The 15,373-nt window shown below is 37.4% G+C and overlaps 1 protein-coding gene across 50 annotated transcripts in view; it reads right to left on the bottom strand.

Annotated features, from left to right (window-relative positions):
- LOC18440039 (putative pre-mRNA-splicing factor ATP-dependent RNA helicase DEAH4) overlaps positions 1–15,373 on the bottom strand; it is a 64,050-nt gene that overhangs the window by 28,343 nt on the left and 20,334 nt on the right. Inside the window, exon 7 of one of the 50 annotated variants that reach the window (XM_088870793.1) lies at positions 7,540–7,601. The exons of 48 other annotated variants lie outside the window; for them this stretch is intronic. The gene's annotated coding sequence lies outside the window, so the exon portion shown is untranslated. Of the gene's footprint in view, positions 1–7,539; positions 7,602–15,373 lie in introns of those variants that run through there. One more of the 50 variants, XM_088870782.1, reaches the window with a different exon arrangement.

Here is a 15,373-nt window from a genome sequence, read left to right as displayed (position 1 = left end):
ATTTAATAAACTACAATAAATTGTACGGAGGCGTCTTCTGGTATCGGATTTTTTTGAGTAAGTAATAGGCATTATAAACACTTGTTATACATTGACACTAGTGTCAGGGTCCATATAACATAGGTGATACAGGTATGGTTATTTATGCAAATACAAATGCTTTTTATTGCTCCATGCTTGTCTTTCATTTCACATAGACTGGAATAAGTTGCTTGGACAAGGAACACATGATTCTATAGCATACATATGATTGTGAAAGAAGTTATTTAAAACGCAATAGTCTTGGAATGCCATCTTTAGGCTCTAAATAAAGCCTTGAATAGAGAGTATAATTCTGATAGTTGGATGATGCACGGAAACTTCTAAGTTAAAATAGTATATAAAATATTCGAACAGTAAAAATAAATGGGTCTTTGGCAAAAATAAATGGGTCTTTGGCCTTATGCCCATTATGGAAACTTGCATGTGGTGATAATGTGTATAATATCCTACCATATTTAGGAGATTTTCCGGCTGAACAATTACTATATTCGGGTGATTTCCTATTGTAACAGTTATATAACAGTCATGCATAATGGTTGTAACATCCATGCATGTTGAGCAACTTGTATTGCAACTCCCACAAGGATCCATGTATATATAAGGCACATTACTACATGATTTGAATAGAATAAAAAATATCTATATTTTCCTTATCTTGTGCTTGAATATTATTTCCTCTCCTCTCTCTCAATCTCAGGGCTTGAACCCTAGGATATCCATTGCTTCCAATGACCCTAGAATCATGTTTTTTCTTCCTTTTTGGGCGGGCATGAAACTGTGGTTTCTTAGCAACTTCGTATTTCCAACAATATCATCTTGCTTCCCTTTACTGATAAAAATGTTTTTATCCCAAACTCCTTTAATTTTCAGTAACCTCATAACAACATCATATTTCCAGCAACCTCACATTTGAAACTAAGGGTGAACAATATTTCCTTAGGAAGCACTTAATCTGACCACCCAAGATTGATGATCACTACCATTAAGCTAGATGTGACAAACTACTTAGAATAATCCTAGTCTCCCAAAATGTTCATCAGAAGCCAGAGAAAATTAGGTTATTTCACACGAAAAATGAAAGAACCTCTGACAAATGATCCTTCCCATAATGAATCGGAAAGAGAGAACTTAACAGTAATGACATGGCTCCTTCATTCCATGCAGCTAAGTATCAGTAGGGGGTTGTTGTTTCCTAAGACTACAAAAGATATATGGCAGGTACTAGCCAAGACATACTAGCAATGAGATGATATGGCTAGGATTTACCAATTGCATCGTAAAATAGCGAATTTGCAGCAAGGAGAAATGACTGTGAAAGAGTACATTGGGATACTAAGGCATAAGTGGGAAGAATAGAGCACTATTAAACTATTAATACCATTGTTGATGACACTAAAAAACAGGCTGAGCAAGGAAGGATCTTTGAATTCTTACAGGCTTACATCATCACTTTGAACTTCAAAGAGTACAAGTTCCAAGAAAAGATAATTTCCCTCCCTTGAATCAGTCTATAATGATGTCAGACTTGAAACCGATACCAAGGAAAGCATGTGGCCATAGTGTATCGAGTGTGGGGGAGGAAATCTCAGCCACATAATCCAAGGTATCCAATACAAGAGATTAGGCCATCAAAGATTCACAACATCAGTTGATTGCTCCCAAGGCTTAACCCAACTCTAAGACACCAGTAGAGTAGCCAAGTACATATGCAACTGCAAACCAAGCGTCCAACTCCACCTCTTCTACAACGAGAATCACTAATTCTAGGGCTAGTAATCAATTGGTAAGAAAGTTGGTTTCTTGTTTTTTTATCTTGCTTCTAGTGAAGTTAAACTTGCTTATAAATCCATGACTAGCGCCTTTGGCAGTGGAACATGTAAACTTTCATCATCCTTGTCCTTACCCTCTATAACACATGTGCCTTCCTTTCCTTCCAATCGTTTTTTCTGTTAATAGCCTGACAAAACAAGGAAAGTGTAGTGTCACATTCTTGAAAGGACTTTATGTGATCTAGCCAGAGTATATATTCTTTTTTTTTCTTCTTTTTCTTTTTCTTCACAGCTTAGATCACTAACAAGTAGTCCTTCTACAATAAATCAACTTCAAAAGAAATAAAAGAAATACATTTAGGATCTTAAAACTTGATGCCACTCAAAACCTTTCTTTTAATAATAAAAAAAAGACACAAACTATGCTTGGGAATAATAAAAGACATAAGAATTAAATATGGCAAGAAACAATAAAGAGAGTGTTAGAGATTGTCTCAACCGGGCTTCTTACACCCCACACCCAGTCACCACCTTCCGATGGTGCGGATCAATGGTCAATCTTCAATCTCAAGCAATGGAAAAGCAATTTAGGCCAAAACCTCCAATGGAACAAGAACTCCTTTCAGTCAAAATCTCAAACTTAGGTAGAACCCCTTGATAACCTAGTTGAGAGAGATAACATCTCCCTACTACACCCTTAACCCTTAGGCCAGATCACAATAAGATGGGAGAGAGAGTTCCAAACAATCATGAGTTGAGCGTGCCCCTTTTGCTTACCATAAGAGAGAGAGAGAGAGAAGAGATATGGTGTAGAGAATGTGGGTAGGGGCCACCCCCTTTTATAGTGCTTCGAGGGGTTCTAGGGTTTCTTATGGTTTTCCATGGCTTACCTCTTCATGTGCGATTGAATATGTACCATTGATCTTGGGCGACTTGTGGGGTGAGAGATATGAGCCCTCCATTCCATAGATAGGCCATCAAGATCATATGGAAGGTGCTACAACTTTTATCCCCCATTTCCTAAACCATTTTCCCATCAACTAAAATAAGGAAATATCAATTATAATATTGTGCTTTCCAAACTCATGCACAAGCCTCTTCACACATTCCTTATTATGTTTCAAAACTTTCTTAAAAATCCAATCTTTCCAAAACACTTAATATCTTGGGCTTCAAGCCAAATAACTTGATCACAATAAAATGGAAAGATCCAAAAGGTAGGGCGTGCCACCCATGATGGCATCTCATGGGCCCCACCAACTTGCCATGGCGGGCCCATGTGCACAAATGGGCCCCCATACAATTTCAAATAATTTTAAATTCAAATAAATATTTTTAAAATTTATTAAATCCATTTAAATGTTCAAATCAATGTAAAATCATTATCTTTGTTTTTATAAATCCAAATTTTATAAATAAAATACCCAAAGATCTAGAAAAATTCAAATAACAATTCTAAAAATAATATAGCATCAAAACAAACATAATTAAATACTTTTGATGGGAAAAGGATCCATAAGGTCTAGGAATAAATAAATAAATAAATACTAGGGCAGTCCACCTTCTATTGTAGACTACGGTCCACACTTGCTTTCTCAAATCGACCCAATGTTTCTCATGACCCACAGTCCATGCTGGGGCTCATTAGTGGGTCACCAAAGTCTAGCCAATGGGCAAGGAGTCATAATCTCAGTCTATGGATTTCAGGTTCTCTCCTAGAGACGTACCAAGATCACCTAGACCTAATGCAGTCCACAGCTCTATGGTGCATAGGGGTAATCTCTCACACATGCACAAGCTTCAGCTTGAAAGGTGGTTCACTTTCCCGAAACGGCAATCATATGTACATGCCGTGTGATGGTATGCAGATAAGGCTTTGGCCCCCATCTCTGAAGGCCACCATCACACACAAGGGCCACATAGTCCCTCGGCTCACATATCTGAGCATACTCCGACCTTATCAAGGGATGACCCATTATAACCCTTATCAGTTTAATCTTTATGCCTAAATAACATGGGTTTTTTCCAACCGATTGGCCTAACACATCAAGCTCAGACTGGTATTAGTAAACATCGTTTTCTTAGTATGGTCCACACATGACCACATTCCCACTGAGTTCATGTTCTATTATATCAAAAATTCAATGACAATCACTCATAAGGCCTTTAATGGCCACACACACCCAACAATTCTATCCCTCACATTGTGCTTTTTAGGAACTGAAAACGAGGAAGACGATTGGTTGTGGTCATGAAGAAAATGGGTTGTACCTGTTCAACATGGGATGCACTTCTACTGCCCTTAGCTCTATGTCTAAAAGTCATAAAGAATTTCTCTTGTGGCACACCCGCTAAGGCCACATCTCTAAAGTCTTTAAAAAAAAATTTTCCAAATAAGTTTTTTTCTTTGAATGTTCCTTAGTTACAATGTGAGACCTGTCAATCGTTTAAACATTGTAGAACCTTTTTTTCTTCCAATGAAAGTAAAGTTCTAAGTCATTCCATCTTGTTCATTATGATATTTGGGGGCCAGCTCTAGTAATTTATGTATTTGGATATCGATATTTTATCTCATTCATCGATGACTACTCTCGTTATACTGGCATCTATCTTATGAAAAGTTCAGATGAAGTACCTTCAGTAGTTAAAATATTTCATAAAATAGTTCAATCCCAATTTGAGACCCAAATATAAAACTTCCATTCTGATAATGCATGAATATCTATAAAATGAATAAAAAATTATTTTCTTAATCTTGGTATAGAAACTCAAATGTCGTATTCCTATACACCACAACATAATGGTGTGGCGGAATGAAAAAATAAACATTGATTAGAAGTGTGAGAAGCATCTTAATAGGAATGAAGGTTCCCAAGACATATTAGCATGAAGCAAGTCTTACTGTTGTCTATATAATCAATAAAATGCCTACGCTTATCCTGATGGTATTTATCCTTCCAAATTTCTCCACCATGCACTTCCTCTGCTTTCTCTTCCACCCAGAACCTTTGGCTGTCTGCTTTGTGCATATTGAGTGTCATCCCCCATCTCCTCTGAATATGCTTCTTCTTGTTCATCCTCTTCTCATGATCTCATTACCCTCTTCCTTTTCTTCGCCATTGCCTTCCCTTGCTTGGCCCTCTCCTTCCCCTTCCTTTGGCTTTGAGATTGAGCCCGAGTAGTACGCACAAGGGGCATTGCCATCCCAACAGCCTCACAAACCTGGCCTCAAGTCAAGCCTTCTCCAGGGAATACCTCATCATCACCGGTATAAACTAGCCACTCACGTGTCATCAATATCAACAGCTTCAATAGCATCCCTTTCATTGTGCTCTTGCTATCAATGGCGCTCTTGCAACTTCTGATCATACTGAACAAAGACTAGGTCGTTCAATCATTTATGCTCTAGTCTGTTCCTCTTCGTTGTATGCACCAAATAAAGAAAAAGCTCACTTAGTTACTAACTTACCATGTAACTATGTCAATAACTATTAACTAAGTACATACTAAATTAACTATTAACTATTAACTATTAAATAAATAAGTAATATTATCATTTTAAAGGTGCTGAAGTTCCGCTCACATCCAGACGAGCTGCAAGTCAAATTAAGTATTTTCATGGCCATCTACCGCAAATGAGGGGTGCTTCCCCCATGGCCCATCCACCATGCACTTATTTCATAGAAATGTGAATGTAGTAATTTAGTAAATTAGGTATCTAGGAAATTGAAATTAAATACTCAAATCACATAATAAAATTGAGGAAGTTTTAAACTTACCAAGAAGGATCTTAGACCACTGCCTGACTGCCACATCCTTAACAAACCCAGCAGCGAGCCTATACAAATCTGCCTCTATCATTACCTTATCCTTCACTTCAGGATCAAGGTTGGGCTTTAAATTGCATAGGTTGAATGCATCCATGAACTCAGGCCTGCTATGTAACTCAAGATATGTGTAAAAGTGAGGAAGGTTAATGCAGTATCCTGCTAACTCTAGGGGCCTCTCAAGCTGGTAGTGCCATTTATCTTCAAATAATCTTCAAACAATCCTCATACTTCTTTTCATCATGCCCAAAAATTCTGTTGATTTCTTCCTTTGCATCCTACATCGCTTTATAGATATACCCCATAGCTGGTTTGTACTCAGTATCAACCATCTTGAGAACCTTTAGCAAAGGGCGAAAGCCATAAAAGTCATATTGGACCTTGTTCCAATATCTGGAGTCCATAATAATATCCATAACAACTTTTCCATCAACGTTCCTAGACCACTTGGACTTGGTCCAATCCTCAGATACAAACATGGACCTCAACTTTTCCTTTTGCTCCTATAAAGATTACAAGGGCAAGTAGGTGGCGGCAAATCTAGTCACCCCAAGCCTCACCAAGTCCCTGTCATCGGTAAATTTCTTCATCATGGCTAAGACCTGACCAACACAAAATTTCCCAAGTAAATTACCCTCAACGACTCAATGCATTAAAAAGACTCAAAATACATAACAAAGAACTAAAGAAGCATAATAACATAAACATAGTACTGTATACTATAAATTTGGTTCTCACCTGATTGTGACTGTATAAATAAACTGTGACTTTCCTCGCCTTTTGGATGGTTGTCTCGAATGTTTTCTTCTTACCAATGGCCTCAAGCATGAGGTCTATGCAGTGTGCTATACAAGAGGACAAAAAAATAAGCGACCTATCAATAACCTAACGGCCGCCAAAATTAGCTAGGAACATATCGATCACTACTTGGACCACTTTTCGCCCCCTATCTCCTTTAAGCATCGGTCCACCAAATTAAAAATGAATTTTGTATCAAGGAACTTTTCAGAAGCATCAATAGACCTCAAGAACATTGTCCTTAATGGACAATTCACCATCAAATTTATGATGCTTATGCTCCTCTTATCACTCCAACTATCAATTATGACTGTGCAACCATATACACCTCACACATCTCTGTGGATCTTCAAATAGTTATTGGTTAGCTCCACTTTGTTCTGAAGTAATGACCCTTTAAGCTCATAAGCATATGGAGCCTTAAAACCTAGCCCAAACTGACCAACTGCTTCCAACATAATCTGGAAGCTACTCAAGTTAAAGGCATTAAAAGAAATGCCAGCTTGGAAGAACCACCTGGCCACATATTGGGCCACCTTATCTCTATCTTCTTTTTCAAAATAGGTCTTTAAATTTGTTTGACCCTTTTCTCGTGGTAGAATCTCAAGTTCAGGGCGAAGGAAGAACGCATACATATGCCCTCTTCTTTTTGGTCAACTAGAAGATCCAACCTCAATATAAACGCCATCTTCCTCCCCTCGAACGCCAAAAATGTCTACACTCTTTAGAACTTAATGTCTTTTTCTACCTCCTCTCTCTTGCTTTTCACCGCCTCCAAGTGCTCTATCATCTCTCTCCTAGAATCAGTTGGCACTAGAGTGCATAGGGCCACATCCCCTCTAATGCTAGCCAAATGTTTTTCAATTTGATGATGCCGGCAGTAGATGATTTTTTACAAAATTTGCACTCTACCCTATTCTTATCAAGAGGATGTGGATAAGATCCATACTTCCAACCAGGATCACTTGACCTACTTAATCCACTCGAAGTCATTGTCACATAAACACAATAATTTATTGAGTATCAATGTGAATTTTTTTTCTTTTTGACAAAGTTAGATAGGAATGGAACTCGAGACATAGTGCCCTGGAAACCCAGCTACTACCATCTTGACCCAAGCCCGAATCCTTCAATGTGAACTAAAATCACCTAATCACGAACAAACCTGTAAAATGCACAAGATTAAAGTATTAACTATTAAGAAAAAACATAAGAAAAATATTTTAGTTTCCCTTCAGGAATTTTCAAATTTGTACAAAGTCTACTCACAACTTATAATAACATGAAGGTCTATATATATACAATTTTGATAAAACAAAAGTTACAAAGGCGAATTTAGCCGTGACTACAAGCTTCTCCAAAGCTACTCTTGTTGCACATTCAAACAATAAGGCTGCAATTATTCTGAAAAGAATTCACAATAATTTGATGAGTTTGGCTACTCAATAAGTGACCATCATAATCCTTAAAAATCCTAATTGAAAAAATGTAGCTATTTTCTAAGGAATGCATATTGACACAATATGAGGAAAAGCATATATGGAGAACTATTCAAATTCTTTAATAGAAATACACAGTTTAACATAATCCAAAAGATTTCACAAATAGCGTACCGGTATCCCAAGTAGGTCACCTATATATCCCATCAACGTCCTTGATGGGTCCACATAATCCCTACCAGCGTACCAGGTAGGTCCACTCATATCTCACCGACGTCTGGATGAGTCTATATCTCTTTGTTCTCTTTCTCTCTCATAATGATTCCTTCTCTCTCATTACTCTTTCATCATAGTGATGATATTTCTTTTCTCTCATAATACTTTCTTCTCTCTTATAATATTTCTCTCTTATAATGAATTCTCATAACATCCACTCTCTCTCTTCATGCTCCCTCACTCCATATACAAAACTCATTTGTTCAATTTCTTCATACAAAAGCTCTAGTTGAACACCATTGACCCTGGTCTCACTCTTACAACGGTAGCAACGCATCTATCTCAAAGTGAAGTGTTGGGTCTATAAGTTTTACGAGTAAGTGATATTATTTTCCTGTAACATGATAATTTGAAAACTTGCATTTCTGCAATTAATAAAATTGTAGTATTTCTGTCTATCGTTAAGGATTTTAGATAGCTGAAAATTTAGTATTTAACTCTTGATTTCAATACAATTCTTTTATTGCCAATAGACCACTTACCATGTTGGATTTCAATTTTTAAGAATGCCTCTCATGACTGTTACCTTTATGAAACTATTGAGCCAAAAGTATTTGACTGGTTATTTATAAAAATATCAATGAAAGTGTTTGCTAAAAATTGCTTCATGCGAATTCATGCTAATGATTTCAATATACGATATTGTTGTTTCCTCATGATTAGTGATAAAGAGTTTAAGAAACACTTTAAGTATACAAGTGGACCTACCCGATACGCCAGTGGGATTACATAGAGTCATCCAGTACGCCAGTGAGATATGATGGACCTACTTGGTACGCCGATTGAGATTATATAAACTCATCCAGTACGCCAGTGAGTTATAAGTGAACCTACCCGGTACGCCGATAGGGACCATATAGACTCATCCGAAATGCTGATGAAATATGAGTAGACCTTCCTAGTGTGTTGGTAGGGAATATGTGGATTCATCCGGTATGTCGGTGAGATACGAGTGGACCTACCTGGTACGTTGGTAAGGATTATGTGGACCCATCCAAGACGCTGATGGGAAATAGGTGACCTACTTGGGATGCTGGAAGGGTATTTGTGAAATCTTTTGGATTATGTTAAACTGTGTATTTCTATTAAAGACTATACACAGTTCTCCATATATGCTCTTTCTCATATTGTTCCAATATGCATTCCTTAGAAAATATCTACATTTTTCCAACCATGATTTCTAAGGATTATGATGGTCACTTACTGAGCAGCCAAACTCATCAAACTATTGTGAATTCTTTTCAAAATAATTGCAGCCTTATTGTTCGAATGTACAACAAGAGTAGCTTTAAAGAAGTTTGTAGTCACAGTTAAATTCGCCTTTATAGCTTTTGTTTTATCAAAATTGTGAGTAGACTTTCATGTTATTATAAGTTGTGAGTAGACCTTGTACAAGTTTGAAAATTCCTGACTCGAAAATCAGTTATGTGCAATATATAATAGAAATTCCGAGTATGTTCTATTTATACATTAAGAATAGACTATCACACTTCCGGAATAATAGTATTATAATACTTGGGGTGTGACATAAGTCCCCTTTATAATTTTTTAATAGCCTATCTTTCTTTAAACTCTTCATTCTCTTATGGTTTTTATGGCCTAATCTCATATGCCATAAGTAAGCATCATTCTCACATTCATAGGATGAGACATAAGCAATTTGATACTTTATTTCAATTTCAAATAGACTATTCTTTAGCAAGTCAATCATAACAACTTCCCCACGAGTCTTAACTGTCACCTTATCAACAGCAAAAATGGTGACATAGCCGGCCCTAGCCAAATTTGGAAACGAAACCAAACACTTCCTCATCTTAAGAGCATAAAGCATTTGCTTTAAGACCATTACTCCATTTTTCAAATTTATAACATAATCCCCAAAGCCTAACATCTCAGTCTTTTAATTTCCTCCCATGTACATGAATTGTTCACCAGAAGTCTACGAGTTGGAATATGCGTTATCCTTCCTTGGAGTTTGACACATGGGTTGTAGCACCAGAGTCAAAATACCAAGTAGCACCCTTGGGATCAGCTAGCATAGGTTCAAACACCACACGGGTATGCTCTCTATTCCCCCTGGCAATATTCTTTTTCTCTCCACAAAATCTAACTATGTGACCCACCTTACCGCATTTATAGCACTCTTTTATTTCTAGGCTCTCTATTTTCCATCTCCCACTCTCCCCTTTTATTATTTTTATCTTTCTTATTGGTGTGACTGAAATTTCTTTTGCACATACCCTTCTTCTTAATACTATGCGCATTAGGCTTAAAGTTAGCCACAAGAAATGCATCATGGAGTGTGGGTGCATCACCCGTACTTTTACTCTCTTCCTTGGCCTTAAGGAGGATCATAAGCTCTTCTAACTTGGGAGCAGTCTCTCGAGCAGAGAGAGATGATACAAACACCTCCCAAAAAGTTGGGAAAGTGTTACTAGGACAGTGTTCAAAAGATGGCAAACTTGCATTGGTTCGGGAGGCTTCATGTTGATGGCTTCAAGCTCACGTATTAGAGCTCGAAACATGTGTATGTGCTCGGCAATCATAGCTCCTTCCACCATTATCAGATCATGATACTTCTTCAATACAAGGGTTTGCTTGACTAGAAAAGAATCAACAAATTCCTTCCCTAGCATTTCATGTATTGCTTTCGCAATCTTTAAGTTCTTGTATTCCGATGCATAGGAATCATGCATCAAAACAAGTAATATATGTTTGGCAAGCATATTCTTTCACTCCCATAGTGCATATTCATCTCTTACGTGCTGCCTTTTATAAGCATCTCCTCTTGGAAATGTAGAGGGTCTTTGGTAAATATATCGTGGAGTTTTTCCTTGTAAAGGATATATCCCACTTTATGCTTCCAAGACGTGTAGTTCATCAAATCGAATCTTTCTAATTTCAAGAGCTTGGCCATAAAACTCCTTGCAGCCATGACTATTGAATCAAATTACAGCAAGATAAATAAAATAAAAATAAAAATGACAACTAGCAGTCCTAGCTCTGATATCAATGAAAGATGGACTATGTGATCGGTAAATCAAAACCAATTAAAATTTTTCTATCATTTCTTATGTATTGCCACCCAAATCATTCACAATTGTCCAAGTACAATATATAAATCAAATAAAATGTCAAAGACTCCCATTTGCTTGCCGTTAAAACAAAATTACATTCATGATATAAATCTGAAAATTACATAAAAGATGCAATTGAATCAAAAGAGCATAAATCAAAAAATTACCGCATACCTTGCCTCAAGTTACCCCCAAGAACTTAGCACAACCCATTCCAGGTCTCCTCCGATGGCGCACGGGATCTAGGTCAACTTGAGCAACCTAAGCAAAACTAGCGCAGAGCAAGACATGGGATAAACTAGACTAAGGCTCAACACATGAGCACGTGGCAAAACTAGAAGGCTAGGGTATTGTGGCTTGGGCGTGCCACCTCTTAGGATTTCTTGTTCTTCCTAAACATTAATTTACAGAGAGAGATTAGATAGGGGCATGCCACCCCTTAGGCTCAGAGCAACAGAGATTGAGATATCAAGTGTGTAGAGAATGAGCCCCCATAACTAGTTTATATAGAATAAAGGTTAGGGTCCTAGGGTTACAGTTTTTCCATCATTAAAAGACTTAATCTTGACCTTTGATCTTGAAGACCTGTGGGTGAAGAGATCTTATCCATTCATTCCTTAGATCAGCCATCATTATACCTCAGTTTCCATAACTCTACTCCCATCAAATATTGTGAAGAGTATAATACTAAATCAATATCAAGTAATTCTTATACTTTCCTTCTTTCAAATCAATGAATATCTCCACACCACACTTGCCTAAACTTCTCAAGCCAACATGTGACTTAATTACAAGAGGAGGTGGGGTGCCCACCCCATGGGTGGCCATGTAGGCCCCACATCCCACTAATTGGTGGGCCTAAAAAATTCCAATGGGCCCCCAAAATATTAAAAGTAATTTTCAGATAATAAAATAAATTTTATGATATCATTAAATAATTTATTTTTCTCTCTGATCAAATTAAATAAAGATATTGATTTTTTTGTGTTTAAAAATCATATTTCAATAATATAAAATGCTCAGAGAGGTCCATGAATTTATTTTAATTGTCTAAAAAATATTTAAAACATATTAAAACATAGGCAAGAAAGATTTGATGGGAATTGGATCCATAGAGTTTGGATTACAACAAAAATACTGAGGACTCCATCATTTCTAGAGACTGCATCTTACTGCACCTTCTCAAACTGATCCAATAGTTCCAATGACCCACAACCCTTGCAGGAATTCATGATTGGTCAATCAATAAATGTAAGAGACACGATCCTAGTTCAGTTTTACAAGGAGCCATCTCTTCTGCTCATGTACACGTCATATGCCCTTCTCCAAAAGGGCCACTTCTTGGATAGCTATCTAGTATACATGACGTACGATGGTGATGATGAGGATTTAGGCTCTTATCCTCTCCTGCCATCCATCCCATATAGGGGTCTCATTGAGTCCCCTGATCAAACTATTCTGGGCACAACTCCGACCTCATCAAGAGATAACCCTACATCGAACCCCTTATCGGTTGTGCTCACACAATGCCAATGACTACGATTTTAAACATCACCGTTAAGTCATAGCCAATCAAAGCTCAGAAGAACCTTGGCACTAGTCGTTCCTCATAGTCCAAAGTAAACCATACTCCTACTAGAGCCAACATTTCATGTTTTTAGTACATGCTCCCATAAAGCCTTTAAATGGCCATAAAATCCAACCCTGTAATCCATGGACTATGATCGTCTCCTTATTTATTGGTTGACTTTGATAGTCCACTCATGAACAGCTACAAAGGGCTGTGGGTCATGGGAACTATTAGGCCAGTTTGAGAAGGTAATTTGAGATACGATCTTTAGAAAGGATGGAGTCCTCAATATATACATTGTAATCCAAACTCTATGGATCCAATTCCCATCAAATCTTTTTGGATATGTTGAAATATGTTTTAATTATTTTTCAGATAATTAAAATGAAAGTTTAGAGCTCTCTGGGTATTTTATTTTATTGAAAAATGACTTTTAAATAAGAAAATCAATTTTCTGATTTTATTTTAATCAGAGAGAAAAATAAAATATTTGATGACATCATAAAATTTATTCTCTTATCTGTAAATTATATTTTATATATTGGGGGGCCATTGGGATTTATTGGCCCCACCAATTAATGGGGCGTAAGGCCCACATAGCCACCCAAAGGGTGTCGCGCCCCAACTCCTAATTTTCTCACATTCATATTTTGTGCCTTGTGTCATAAAGCATGCAATTGAATGGAACCTTATAGGCTAGAGTTGTACAAATTTTGATTGATTTCAAAAAAGGAAAGTGTAAGAGATTTGATTTACCATTTTCTCTACATAATATTTGGTAGGAACAGAGTTAAACATACTGAGGGATAACGGTTCCACTTTATTCCTTTTAAGCATGATGTTTGAGCTAAGGAATGAACGGATGAGATCTTTTCACTCCATAGGTCTCCATAATCAAAGGTCAAGATTAAGTCTCATAATGATGGCAAAACCCTAACCCTAAAAACCCTAGCCTTTGCGTTATATATACTAGCTATTGGGGGGGGGAGAAGGGGGGGGGGCGGCTTTTCTCTAAACTTCTTACCTCTGACTTTCTCCCTCTCTAAGCCAAAGGGGTGGCATAACCCTCTCTGATCTCTCCCTTTCTTCCCTCTTTAAAATTAGGGTTTAAGAAAGAAAAATAAACCCTAAGGGGTGGCACGCCGAAGCCACGAAGCCTAGCCATAGGTCTTGACCTTGTGCTCATGTGTTGAGCCTTGGTCTAGATTATCTCATGTTATGCTATCTGCTAGTTTTGTCTAGGCTTCCTAAATTATAAGACAAGTTTGGACCTAAATCCCATGTGCCTTTGGAGGAGACAAGGCATGGTTTGTGCTAAGTCCTTGGCGGTAACCTGAGGTAAAGTATGCAATAATTTCTGGCTGATCCCAAAGGTGTTACTTGGTGTTTTGACTCGGGTGCTACAGCCCATGTGTCAAACTCCAAGGAAGGATACCGCAATTTCCAACCCTTGGACCCTTGTAAGAAATTCATATACATGGGTATCAAAAAACTAATATTTTGGAATTTGGGGACTATGTTATGAATCTGAAAAATCGAGGTGTAATGGTCCAAAAGCAAAAACTATATGCTCCAGAGATGAGGAAGTGTTTGGTTTCGGTTCCAAAATTAGCTAAGGCCGGTTATGTCACCATTTTTGTTGCTGAAAAGGTGACGGTTAAAACTCATGGGGAAGTCATTATGATCGGCATGCTAAAGGATGGTCTATTTGAAATTGCAACAAAGAATCAAGTTGCTTGTCTCGTCCTCTGAAAATGAAAATGATACTTACTTGTGGCACATGAGATTTGGCACATAAAGCATAAAAGAATGGAGAGATTAAATAGAGATGATTTACTTGAAAATTATAAGGGCGACTTATCCAAAGTATGCGAATCACGTGTGCAAGGAAAATTGATAAAGAAACCCTTTATAAAAGCTCAAAGAGCCACTGACATTTTAGAACTCAACCACAGTGTTATTTACGGTCCCATAAATGTGGTAACCAAAAGCCACAAGAAATATTTCACCCCTTTCATAGATGACTACTCACGATATGGCTACATTTATTTGCTACATTTCAAATCCGAAGCCCTAAACTGTTTTAAGGAATATAAAGCCAAGGTAGAAAACCAAATCAACAAGAAAAGTTCTAAGAACCGATAGAGGCGGTGCGTATTCTTCACAACTCTTTAGAGAAATGTGCATAGAGCATGGAATAATTCATCAATTTACAATGCCTTTTACACCATAACAAAATGGTGTAGCTAAGAGACGGAATAGGACCTTGGTAGAGATAATGCGGAGTATGATGGGACATGCAAAGCTCTTCCTAGAATTTTGGGGAGAAAGAGTATTTACAATGATATATATCATCAACTGCTCTCCCACTAAGGCAGCCCGACTTACTCCACACAAAATATTCACTGGTAGATCTCCATCCCTTGACCATTTAAGGGAGGGGATGCTCAGTCTATGTTCTCATCCCATACCAAAACCGAACACCGTAAAGTGCATAATTATAAGATACCCAGAACATGGTAAGGGCTATCATTTCTTCAACTTAGAAAATGGGGCAGTCCTAGAGAGTAAGGAT

This window comes from Amborella trichopoda, chromosome 6 (assembly GCF_054954075.1).
Source record: "Amborella trichopoda isolate Santa Cruz 75 chromosome 6, AtrichopodaSantaCruz75HAP2 v2.0, whole genome shotgun sequence".
Taxonomy (NCBI): Eukaryota; Viridiplantae; Streptophyta; class Magnoliopsida; order Amborellales; family Amborellaceae; genus Amborella; species Amborella trichopoda.
This window is presented reverse-complemented; position numbering and strand designations above follow the sequence as displayed.